Genomic DNA, 12,639 nt, shown 5'->3' on the forward strand with positions numbered 1-12,639 from the left:
CAGTTCTGGCACGTTTCTTGGTAGAGGAGGTTTAAACACTGAATCTTTCACATCACTATGCGTGAAACTTGGCCGCACGCTTCAAGCATTTCTTCGCTCACTGCAGGCCGACCCGTTGATTTCCCCTTACAGAGGCATCCAGAAGCTTTAAACTGCGCATACGTCACCGAATGGAGTTAGCAGTTGGTGGATCTTTGTTGAACTTTGTCCTGAAGTGTCGTTGCACTGTTATGACTGACTGATGTGAGTGCATTTCAAGCACGACATACGCTTTCTCGGCTCCTGTCGCCATTTTGTCTCACTGCACTCTCGAGCGCTCTGGCGGCAGAAAACTGAAGTGCGGCTTCAGCCAAACAAAACTTTATGAGTTTTTCTACGTACCTGTAGTGTGTCGTGACCATATGTCAATGAATGGAGCTACAGTGAAATTATGAAATCGCTTCAATCATTTGTAATAGCCCTGTATTTTGTTCTCGGGAGTGAGCTTTCCATGTGGAAGCTACAGAAGTATATAGGTGAACAAATGGACACAATTCAGTTATGATATAGACCACTAAGGAATGTATTTACAGAACATTCATTGTAAAACCATGAGATAGCTGAAGTGAGGAAGTGATTCTCTCTATGCAGAGGACTGAGCAATGGCATGTTGGTATATTACGTTGTGCCACCTTATGCACTACAGGAATAAAACTAATTTATAGAATTCTTGGGTGTCTGGCAGGGTGACGTCGTAATACCTCCACAGTATTTCAGGAAACAGACACGTTATCATCTTCGGGTGGTCCCTGATGAATGTTGTGCTGCTCCTCTTTGGCATCACGCTTACGCTGTCCACCACCCCCTCCGCCACTTCACTCTGCGGTGGACAGTGGCAGTGGTGGGAGAAGCGGCGCCTCGGTTGGCGCTCTGGCCTATAGCGTCCGTGCTACCGCCACCGTTTGCAGACACCACCGTCCAGGAACACTTCTTCCTTTCCAAGTCCAGGGCAAGGTTCCAAGTCTGACTCCGTTGTAGGCTACTATCTTTATTAATTAGACCATCTTGCAGTTTTATTTTGATGGTCTCTTTAATTAAGCAATTCCAGGAGGAGGATTGCCTAAGTATTTTGGTGTTTCCGTAATCCATAGTGCGGCCAGTATTTATACTATGACGAGCCACGGCTGATTTGGTGGTCTCGCGTCGTTCAGTATGGCGTTTACTTTTGTGGCACCTCTCTTCTACTGTGCAAACGGTTTCCCTATCGTATGTTTTGCCGCACTGGCAGGGAATTTGGTAAACATCTGGTTTGCAGAGGCCTAGATCGTCTTTGGCTATGCCTAGTAGAGTCAAGGATTTTGCAGGAGGTCAAAATACACATTTTACAATGTGTCGCTTTATGATCCTGCCGATTTTTCTGGAAGAATTCCCGACGAATAGTATGTGCGCCACTGATTTGCACTTTTCTTTTTCTTCATCCTGCTGTTGCCTTGGAACAGTCTCTCTGAATGCACGTCTTATCATCTTATTGCTGTACCCATTTCTCCCGAATGTCATCTCAAGGTGCTTCAGCTCAGCTGGAAGGCACTCTTGGTCAATTGTGTCCTGTGAACGAGTGTGCATAAAATGCCATCACATTGGGAGTTGTCGTGGCTGTTGGAAGAGTGCAGATACAGATCTGTGTGTAGGCTTCCTGTACACACTGTGTCCCAGGTTGCCATCCAGTTTCTGTTTTAATGGGACATCAAGAAATGGAAGGGCACTGCCCTGTTACACCTCCATTATAAACTGTACGTTCGGACACAGTGAGTCGAGATGGAGAAATTCACTAAAGCTGTGACCCAATGGCAAACGCGGTATCCGTGTAGTGATAGAAATGAGTCGGGATTTAGGTCAGCTTTTTCCAGAGCCTTCTCCTTGCAGTTCTTCATCAACAAATTCACGACAACTGACGGCAGGGGACATCCCGTCGCAACACCATCTGTCTGTCCGTAGCAGTTTCTACTGAACAGGAAATACGTTGAAGTGGGTACAAAATCAAAGAGCCTTGTCAGGTTGGTGTCGAATTTCTCGCTTATCAGATCCGTGGAGCCCTTCAATGGTACCCTGGCAAAGAGGGACACTACGTCGAAACTCACCAACAGGTCACAATCACGGAGGCAAAGTTCTTGCAGATGTTTCACAAAGTGAGTGGAATTGTGAATGTGAAATTTGCATTTTCCCCCAGATTCACTCAGAAGAACAGTAAGGCGTTGGGACAGTGCATATGTTGCTGCTCTGTGTTACTAATTATTGGGTATTCTCTTTGAGAACCTTTGGCAGCCCATATAGTCATGGCAGTGCAGCAGCTCACGGTCGAAACTTTTTGACAATTTTCGCAGCAAAGGTACTGCGAAGAAGTTCTGTGGTTCTTTTCTGGGGTGACTTGTCAGGCCTCCTCGTATCTTCCTGTATGTTGCACCGTCGAGAAGTTTATACATTTTCTGTTTCTGTTCTGAGAACAGGAGCCATACCAGTTTCCTTTGTCAGCAGGCAGGCAGGATTGTTACGTAGCTCACGGATAGCCACTCTTTGAGAGGTTATCCCTCAGTGGTGTGGCCCTCATGAGCACACAACACATTTCCTCAGCCTCATTAGCCAATAGAGCACAGGTGGCCTGCACTACACCGCCCACGATGTCTACGAGTGGTAGTGGTGTCCGAGACAGTGTGAAGTTGAGTCCTCCTTTGTGCACTGACGTTGCTGCGTCGTCGACGGTTCTTCTCGTAAGGACAGTAACAGTAAGCTTAGGTGGTTCTTGCACGCTTTTCTGTCACGCTGGAAGACATCCGAACTTCGACATCTGTTTAGTGGTGGCATTTCTTCATATGCTGTCCACCCGTGCCCGTGTGACAGCGTCTACCCATGATAGAAAGAAGGATCCTTTATTATATGATTATATGATAGCGGAACAAACACTGGTAGCAGTTACTTCTGTAAAATATCTGGGAGTATGCGTGCGGAATGATTTGAAGTGGAATGATCATATAAAATTAATTGTTGGTAAGGCAGGTGCCAGGTTCAGATTCATTGGGAGAGCCCTTAGAAAATGTCGTCCATCAACAGAGGAGGTGGTTTACAAAACACTCGTTCGACCTATACTTGAGTACTGCTCATCAGTGTGGGGTCCGTACCAGGTCGGGTTGACGGAGGAGATAGAGAAGATCCAAAGAAGAGCGGCACGTTTCGTCACAGGGTTATTTGGTAACCGTGATAGCGTTACGGAGATGTTTAATAAACTCAAGTGGCAGACTCTGCAAGAGAGGCGCTCTGCATCGCGGTGTAGCTTGCTCGCCAGGTTTCGAGAGGGTGCATTTCTGGATGAGGTATCGAATATATTGCTTCCCCCTACTTATACCTCCCGAGGAGATCACGAATGTAAAATTAGAGACATTAGAGCGCGCACGGAGGCTTTCAGACAGTCGTTCTTCCCGCGAACCATACGCGACTGGAACAGGAAAGGGAGGTAATGACAGTGGCACGTAAAGTGCCCTCCGCCACACACCGTTGGGTGGCTTGCGGAGTATAAATGTAGATGTAGATGTAGATGTACATATGGAAGAAAGAACTGCAGCTACCTTGAGGTAGTCTCCTACAGCTTCTTCAAGGTGGGGGCCAGACAACTGCGAGTATAGAGGATTCTCTCTCTCTCTCACCAGCACCGAGCTGGTTCATCTTGTGGTGCAAAAGGCCGCTGCATCCCTTATGTGGTGAGATGTCTTGGTGAAAGGTGGTATCACAGTGCCATCTAGACCTCTAAGTTGGAAATCAACTTGAGTGGAGCAAGCCACTCCTTCTTGTTCCATAATGTGTCCAGCATCTTTATCTGTTGAAGTGTTTCGTCCCCATAAAGGTACTTGATATGCAATCTGAAGCTTTCCCAGTGTATTTCCAATTTATGGAGTTTTTGGGTGTCTGGCCAGGTCACATTGTAATTCCTCCATGATATTTCGGCAAACAGACACATTGCCATCTGTCTGTTTGCTGAAATATCGTAGAGGAATTACGATATGGCCGGCCGGACACCCAAGAATTCTATAAATTATAAATACACTGAGGAAACAGATCACAGGAATAAACCTATATGTAATTGTGTGTGTGTGTGTGTGTGTGTGTGTGTGTGTGTGTGTGTGTGTGTGTGTGTGTGTGTCTGTCTGTCTGTCCGTCCACGCGCGCCTATACTTTCTCCACCTCCCCCCCCCCCCCCCCCCCACTCCCCCACAACCATCCTCCCTTCCAACCACGAAAACAGTGTCTTGTGCATATTTTGCACCTTTTTAGCCTTTCACATAGCCAAATAACACACACACACACACACACACACACACACACACACACACACACACACACACAGAGAGAGAGAGAGAGAGAGAGAGAGAGACAGAGAGAGAGTTTTAGGAAGATGAATGATTTTTTCAGGAGAATAAGGCATGGGATAATGTCTTGTGTAACCAGTTCCTTCTACAAGATTGTATGGAGTTGTACCCATCATATCCTAACAGTATGTTAGGATATGTGCCAGAAATTTCTTTGGATTTCCAGAGATGTGCTTATATATTGTTCCTTTCACAACTGCATTCCTAAGGGTGTCTTACCCCACTGACTGTTTTTCCAAATTGTTGTTGTTGTGGTCTTCAGTCCTGAGACTGGTTTGATGCAGCTCTCCATGCTACTCTATCTTGTGCAAGCTGCTTCATCTCCCAGTACCTACTGCAACCTACATCCTTCTGAATCTGCTTAGTGTATTCATCTCTTGGTCTCCCTCTACAATTTTTACCCTCCACGCTGCCCTCCAATACTAAATTGGTGATCCCTTGATGCCTCAGAACATGTCCTACCAACCTGTCCCTTCTTCTAATCAAGTTGTGCCACAAACTCCTCTTCTCCCCAATCCTGTTCATTACCTCCTCATTACTTATGTGATCTACCCGTCTAATCTTCAGCATTCTTCTGTGGTTCCACATTTCGAAAGCTTCTATTCTCTTCTTGTCTAAACTATTTATCGTCCATGTTTCACTTCCATACGTGGCTACTCTCCACACATATACTTTCAGAAACGACTTCCTGACACTTAAATCTATACTCGATGTTAACAAATTTCTCTTCTTCAGAAACGCTTTCCTTGCCATTGCCAGTCTACATTTTATATCCTCTCTACTTCGACCATCATCAGTTATTTTGCTCCCCAAATAGCAAAACTCCTTTACTATTTTAAGTGTCTCATTTCCTAATTTAATTCCCTCAGCATCACCCGACTTAATTCGACTACATTCCATTATCCTTGTTTTGCTTTTGTTGATGTTCATCTTATACCCTCCTTTCAAGACACTGTCTATTCAGTTCAACTGCTCTTCCAAGTCCTTTGCTGTTTCTGACAGAGTTACAATGTCATTGGCGAACCTCAAAGTTTTTATTTCTTGTCCATGGATTTTAATACCTACTCCAAATTTTTCTTTTGTTTCCTTTACTGCTTGCTCAATATACAGATTGAACAACATTTGGAAGAGGCTACAACCCTGTCTCACTCCCTTCCCAACCACTGGTTCCCTTTCGTGTCCCTCGACTCTTATAACTGCCATCTGGTTTCTGTACAAATTGTAAATAGCCTTTCGCTCCCTGTATTTTACCCCTGCCATCTTCAGAATTTGAAAGAGAGTATTCCAGTCAACATTGTCAAAAGCTTTCTGTAAGTCTACAAATGCTAGAAACGTAGGTTTGCCTTTTCTTAATCTAGCTTGCAAAATTAGCTGTAGGGTCAGTATTGCCTCACGTGTTCCCATATTTCTACGGAATCCAAATTGATTTTCCCCGAGGTCGGCTTCTACCAGTTTTTCCATTCGTCTGTAAAGAATTCACGTTAGTATTTTGCAGCCGTGACTTATTAAACTGATAGTTTGGTAATTTTCACGTTTGTCAACGCCTGCTTTCTTTGGGATTGGAATTATTATATTCTTCTTGAAGTCTGAGGGTATTTCGCCTGTCTGATACATTTTACTCACCAGATGGAAGAGTTTTGTCAGGACTGGCTCTCCCAAGGCTGTCAGTAGTTCTAATGGAATGTTGTCTACTCCTGGGACCTTGTTTTGACTGACGTCTTTCAGTGCTCTATCAAACTCTTCACGCAGTATCATATCTCCCATTTCATCTTCATCTACCTCCTCTTTCATTTCTATAACATTGCCCTTAAGTACATCGCCCTTGTATAGACCCTCTATATACTCCTCCCACCTATATACTCCTTCCACCTTTCTGCTTTCCCTTCATTGCTTAGAACTGGGTTCCCATCTGAGCTCTTGATATTTTTCCAAATAGGAAGCGATATATCTGACTGAAATACCCCAAAGTGCTCCATAGATATGACTGCATTGTGGTGGTGCCTACCTGCATTATCTGTTAAGCCCTCGGACTATTTATGATCAAAGTCTCATAGAATGACTGTAAGCTGATTTATAGGAATTGTGCAAATGATGTATACTATACAATTTCCAAGAAACTTTGCTTTTTTCTGTATTTATTACCACGAAAAACCATTATGATGACCAAATTTTCCTGCACATCAGAACACTTCTATGACAGCCTCATTCTCCTATGACACAGTACCAAATACAATCACTGTCTGGCGTAATAGTCTTTTTAAGACACAATATTTTCAGTACTCAGTTTGTCAAATAGCAATATGCTTTGTGTACCAACACTTACACTGTTTAAATGTATCAGCAGTTCTGAAACATTCTTTATATGTAACAGCATTTACTCATCCTTTTAGCCACGCAGTCTAGGGCACCTTGCCATGGTTCGCGTGGCTCCCTTGGTTGGAGGTTCCAGTCCCCCCTCGGGCATGGGTGTGTGTGTGTTGTCCTTAGCGTAAGTTAGTGTAAGTAGTGTGTAAGCCTAGCAACCGATCACCTCAGCAGTTTGGCCCATAGGAACTTACCACCACCACTCATCCTTTTATTAAATAGTTCATGTTTTCCCGATCCTAAATTACTATGTAACCATACTTGTAGATACTTCATGCAAGATATTTGTTCATTCACAGCGCCCAGTTCAAATACTGTATTGCTTTCAATTGGCAAACAGAAATAGATTCTAGTTCCACACACCTGTTTCCCAGAACTCACTTCTAACCTTCTACTATGGGAACATGTAAAACATACTGTGTACTAAACAATAGTGAGAACTGTAGTTGAGTTTTTCAAGTGTATATGTCCATTTTTCATAACTAGTTCTGCAGTGAAACATAGTACTTTTAGCAAGAGTCATAAGGCATCTCTAATACTTTATTAGGACTTGATGGCATCATTAGATTTATATTTCAATATGCTACAAGCTTATGGAGACTGACAAGCACCATTCACTTCTATAAATGGATTATTCTTTGTTGCAAATGTTTTCAGTAGATACATGTTATCAGTGGAACATTATTCCCCATGTTTACTACAATACTCAAATCAGCTTTCACTAAGGCACAACTTCTGATTTTTACCTGTATTATGATTATTCCTTGAAGCTTGAAGAGTCAAATGATTATTCCTTTTTATCTGAACGTAGTAAGGAGGTGCATAATGTTTATTTAGCACAAATAGAGTAGTTGATTAATAGCTTGAAAGCTTCTTTATCACACAACAAAAATTGAGAAGACTTATCACATTTATTGTACCAATAATTGTATATACAACAATTAAATTACAATATATAATTTTAACAAGAAAACTGATGAAACATACACTCTGCCTGAAAGTATCAACATTTTTCCATTTCAATTTTTAATAAATCCAATTATTACTTTATTTCTACATGAGACATTGCCTTGCTTCTATCAATTACATTATTAAAACATGAAACATGATAGTTTGAACATTGCCAATGCTTCTAACAAGTCTAATCATCTATAGTTTGATACCAGGAGCAATTCCAACATAAAATAATCTCCAGTTATCTTTAAAAAAAAACACATTAATATTTCATAGTATTAAATAACTTTAGTGTTCATAATGGCTTGAGTTATACAATACATATAGGTGTACCATTTTAATTTAATACAAATTTTGATACAAGCTGTTTTTCTTGGAGAACGCCAGTTTTTTTTAGAGCTGGTTTTTGGTGGAATGAGAGGGACAAACATTTACACTGCTTCACCCTGACATTCACCCACAGGTTGTCGGGTGAACCTCCCTTTTCAAAAACCGACTACAGGACGACTTCCGGCAAATCTCTTGCATCTGATTTACAGTGCAGTTCAATATCTTCAGTTTGATAACTACAGTAGGTTGACAATTACAGCAGGTTGATAACAGCAGTGGGTCAGTAACAGCGACAAGTTGTTGTCAGAATGGATATGGCAATAGGAACACGGTTCTGCATACTCTTCAGGATCTCACAATGGCGATCATGCTGTACATACTATGGATTGTATAACAGACATTAGTTTCATACCATAGTAAACAACAAAAATGCCCCAGAAGCATTCACAGGCCCATACATACATACATACATACATACATACATAATACACAGGTGTGAGAAACGTAAGGGCAAAAGTAACTTTTGCATTGTGTGTCCCTCCCAAGTAACATAGCTCGATGGACCCCTACACAGAAATAACTAGTTGAGTATAGTACAGAAGGTAATGAAAGAAAGAGACTATGAAATAAACAGAAATGGTGCTTTCATAAAGACAAGGTGAAAGTGCATTCAGCATTTTTTTTTATCCCAAACAATTCTGCATCTTTCTCATTATTGTAAAAATTTCCATTATGTTCCAAAATAATGTGCAAACAATTTCAAATATAACATGACTAACTGTGAAAAGGTTAGAATCTGAAAAAAAACACCAAATGTAAAAAGGAAACGTAAATACAACACAAGATATTTTGTATTTCATAAAATTAAAAGAGAATATATATGTATAGTGTATATTTATTTGTGAAAGACTTATTAAATAACCCAACAGGACAACTGGCATTGAAACCAACACATATCTGGCACACATACAGTGGTATAGAGATATTTCTAACTATTTCTGACAAATGCATCTTTGGAATACCATTTCATCATGTAAGATTGAATTTGCTTTCAACGGCACTGTATGTTTTGCTGTTAGTCACATGTCAAAATGAAAATCAAAGTAGTAGGGGAAGTGGGGGGGGGGGCGGGGGGGGGGGGGGGGGACACACGTTAAGAAAAAAAAATAACTTTTTTGCCAAACCTGAGTGAACCATTAGAGCATACATTAAAAACCACAGAACTGTTATTTGAAGTTTTTTATTATATCTGTTACCATTTAGAGGGCATTCATTCAGAAACATTAATCTCAACTGTTTTCAAAGGGCTATATGGGCATGTATAAAAAAAATAGGTTTCTCTCACTTTGTTCTACACTACAACACATACAAAGCTGATTGAAATCAAATTGTATCTGTTGGGTAGATTTATTTGTTAGTCACCACATAACTGCATTTATCTGATTGATCCACCATGATGTTGCTACTCTGACTGCCAAATTCACTATTTACAAGTCTTATTGTGAGCTCATTTCTTCCAAAAGTTGGCAGGTTCACACTTTCAAAGAAAATAAAGACACCAATAGCTTTCAAACTTGCAATGAACATACCAATCTCCTCTATATATGTGAGGTGTGATCGGAAAGTTTTAAGAATGGAGCCATTACTGCTTACTGGTTTGGCGGGCAGGTACACGGAGGGTGGGGAGTGAGTCATTGCCTTGTCCTTGAACAACTTCTGACAGGAAACTGCATTTCCTTTATTCAGTTTGTTGTGGCAGCTGGTTGAATGTGGGTCTGTTAGGGCTTGTTGCTGAATTCAGTCTGTGTGAAAATGGACGTAAAAACGGAGCAATGAGTGTGTGTGAAATTTTGTTTTAAAACCAGGAAATCAGCTTCTGAGACTTACGGACTATTAAAAGCAGCTTTTGGAGATAGTTGTATGAGCCAGTTAAATGTTTTTGTCCTGTTCAACAGATTTAAAACTGGCCATGAATCATTTGAAGATGAAGCACAGTCCGGCTGTCCTCCATCTCAAACCGAATTAAAATGTGAAATATCGCGACTTAGTGCATTCTGATAGTAGACTTACAATTAGCGAGATAGCTGATGAACTTAATTTAAGTTTCTATGCAGTTCAGTCAATTTTAACTGTAGATTTGAACATGTGTTAAGTGTCTGCAAAATTCATTCCAAAAGTGTTGCAAGTGACAAGAGAGAATACTGACTTGAAGTGTGCCAAGAACTGATTAATTGGACTGAAAATGACCCAGATTTCTTGACGTACTGCGGGTATATGGATATGATCCTGAAACCAAAGTGCATTCTTCACAGTGGAAGACTCCAGGTTCACCACGACCAAAAGAAGCACAGCAAGGTTGGTCGAAGGTGAAGACAATGTTGCTGATTTTTTTTTTTTTTCGGTTCTACTGGTATTGTGCATCATGAATTTACCCCTGGAGGACAGACAATTAACCAGGAATACTATAAATGTGTCCTTGAGCATTTGCACAAAAAGGTGCAGAGGAAAAGGCCTGCATTGTGGAAAGACAGGAGTTGGGTGCTACACCGTGACAATGCTCCAGCTCATCGAGCCTTCTCCATTGTTGAATTTTTGACCAAATTCAAAATTCCCGTGCTTCCACAACTGCCATATTCTCCTGATTTGGCCCCTGAAATTTTCACTGAAAGTGAAGCGATTTGACTCGATTGAAGGCATCCAGGTAAATACAGAGTGTGTCCTTAACACTCTTCTGGAAAAAATTTCCAGGAGGGTTTCCAAAAGTGGAAACACTGTTGGAGTCAGTGTGTTCAGTCAGAAGGGGACTATTTTGAAGGAGATGCATCACAGTACCATGTAAGTACAACCATTGTACAATTACAAGCCCATTCATAAAACTTTCCAATCACACCTCATAAAAAGACTACGTCCTGACTGACTGACTGAGCTTGTACTGTAGACATCGTTTAAGAAAGGTTTTTTCAAAATTCCAACACTAAGGGGGCGAAATAGAGGATGAGGGGCTTTTTCAAAAATGTCGCTGTTAAGGCTCTTTTGAAACTAGACCTAGTTATTTGGTTTCTCAGTCAGAAGTAAAGAAATACATGTATCAGTATTTTTTAGAAATTTAACCCTATGTGAATGAAATAGTGGGCAAAAGCTTTTCTTCAAAATATAGTATTAAAGAACTACTAATGTATTTTTAAAGCTACATCTATGACCACTGGTATTAAACTTCTTGGTTACAAATTTAAAAAAATTGTGTTTCAGTATTTTTGGAAATTGCGCCCCTAAGGGGTGAAATAGAGGATGATATTTTTATGAAAATATTTCATTATGAAAGCATTTTTTAAAGCTATAACTATGAACATTAAAATTTGGCTTCTTAGTCAGAAATAAAAAAATAAGTGTTTCACTGTTTTTGGAAATTCAGCCCATATAGAGGTGAAAGAAGGGATGAACGTTTTTACAAAAATATTTCATTGTTCAAGCATTTTTTTAATGTAAATCTATGAAAATTTGTATTTGGCTTCTCTGTTAGAAATAAAACATACACATCACTGTTTTTAGAAATTCAAACTCTAATATGGTGAAATAGAGGATGACTGACTGTCTCATCATCACCCTGGCCAAACCGCTAAGGATAGAATCTTGAAGTGTGGAAACGGTGTTGTTCTTATACTGTAGGCATTGTTCAAGAAGGGATTTTTTGAAATTCCAATCCCAAGTGTGTGAAATACAGGATGAAGGGTTTTTTTGAAAAATGTCACTATTATGGCAGTTTTGGAGTCAGGCCTATGAAAACGTATTTGGTTTCTCCGTCAGAAATGAAGAAATCCAGGTTTCAGCATTTTTGAAAATTTAGCCTTGTGGAGGTGAAATAGTGAGTGATAGCTTTTATTGAAAAACTACTGAAGTATTTTTAAAGCTACATCTAAGAAACAAAGGTATTTGACTTCCCAGTTATAAATAATAAAAAAAAAAATGTGTTTCAGGGTTTTTGGAAACTGAACACCTAAGGGGGTGAAATAAGGGATGAGATTTTTTATGAAAATATCTTATTAAGAAAGAATTTTAAAGCTAAATCTATGACAATTTAAATTTGGCTTCTCAGTTAGAAATTAAAAAAAAAATGGGTTGCACTGTTTTTGGAAATTCAACCCTTATGGGGTTGAAACGGGGGATGAAAGCTTTTAGGGAAATATTTCATTGGGCAAGCATTTTTGAAGCTACATCTATGAAAATTTGTATTTGGCTTCTCTGTTAGAAATGAAACATAAGCATGTCACTGTTTTTGGAAATTCAACACCTAAGGGGTGAAATAGGGTGTGAAATAGTGTGTGAAATGTCTTATGAAGATATTTCATTGCGAAAGCATTTTTAAAGCTAAATCTTTGAAGAGTGTTGTTTGACTTTTTGGTTAGAGATGAATAAATTGGATATTCAACCCCTAAGGGGCTGAAATAGGGTTGGACTGATTCACTGACTCATCACCCAGCCCAAACTGCTAAGGATAGAAACTTGAAGTTTGGAGAGGGTGTGGATATTATACCGTAGGCATCATTTTGAAGAAATTGTCCGAACTTCCCCTAAGAGGGTGAAACTGGGGATGAAAGGT

The sequence above is a fragment of the Schistocerca serialis genome, chromosome 11 (assembly GCF_023864345.2).
Source record: "Schistocerca serialis cubense isolate TAMUIC-IGC-003099 chromosome 11, iqSchSeri2.2, whole genome shotgun sequence".
In the NCBI taxonomy this organism is placed as follows: Eukaryota; Metazoa; Arthropoda; class Insecta; order Orthoptera; family Acrididae; genus Schistocerca; species Schistocerca serialis.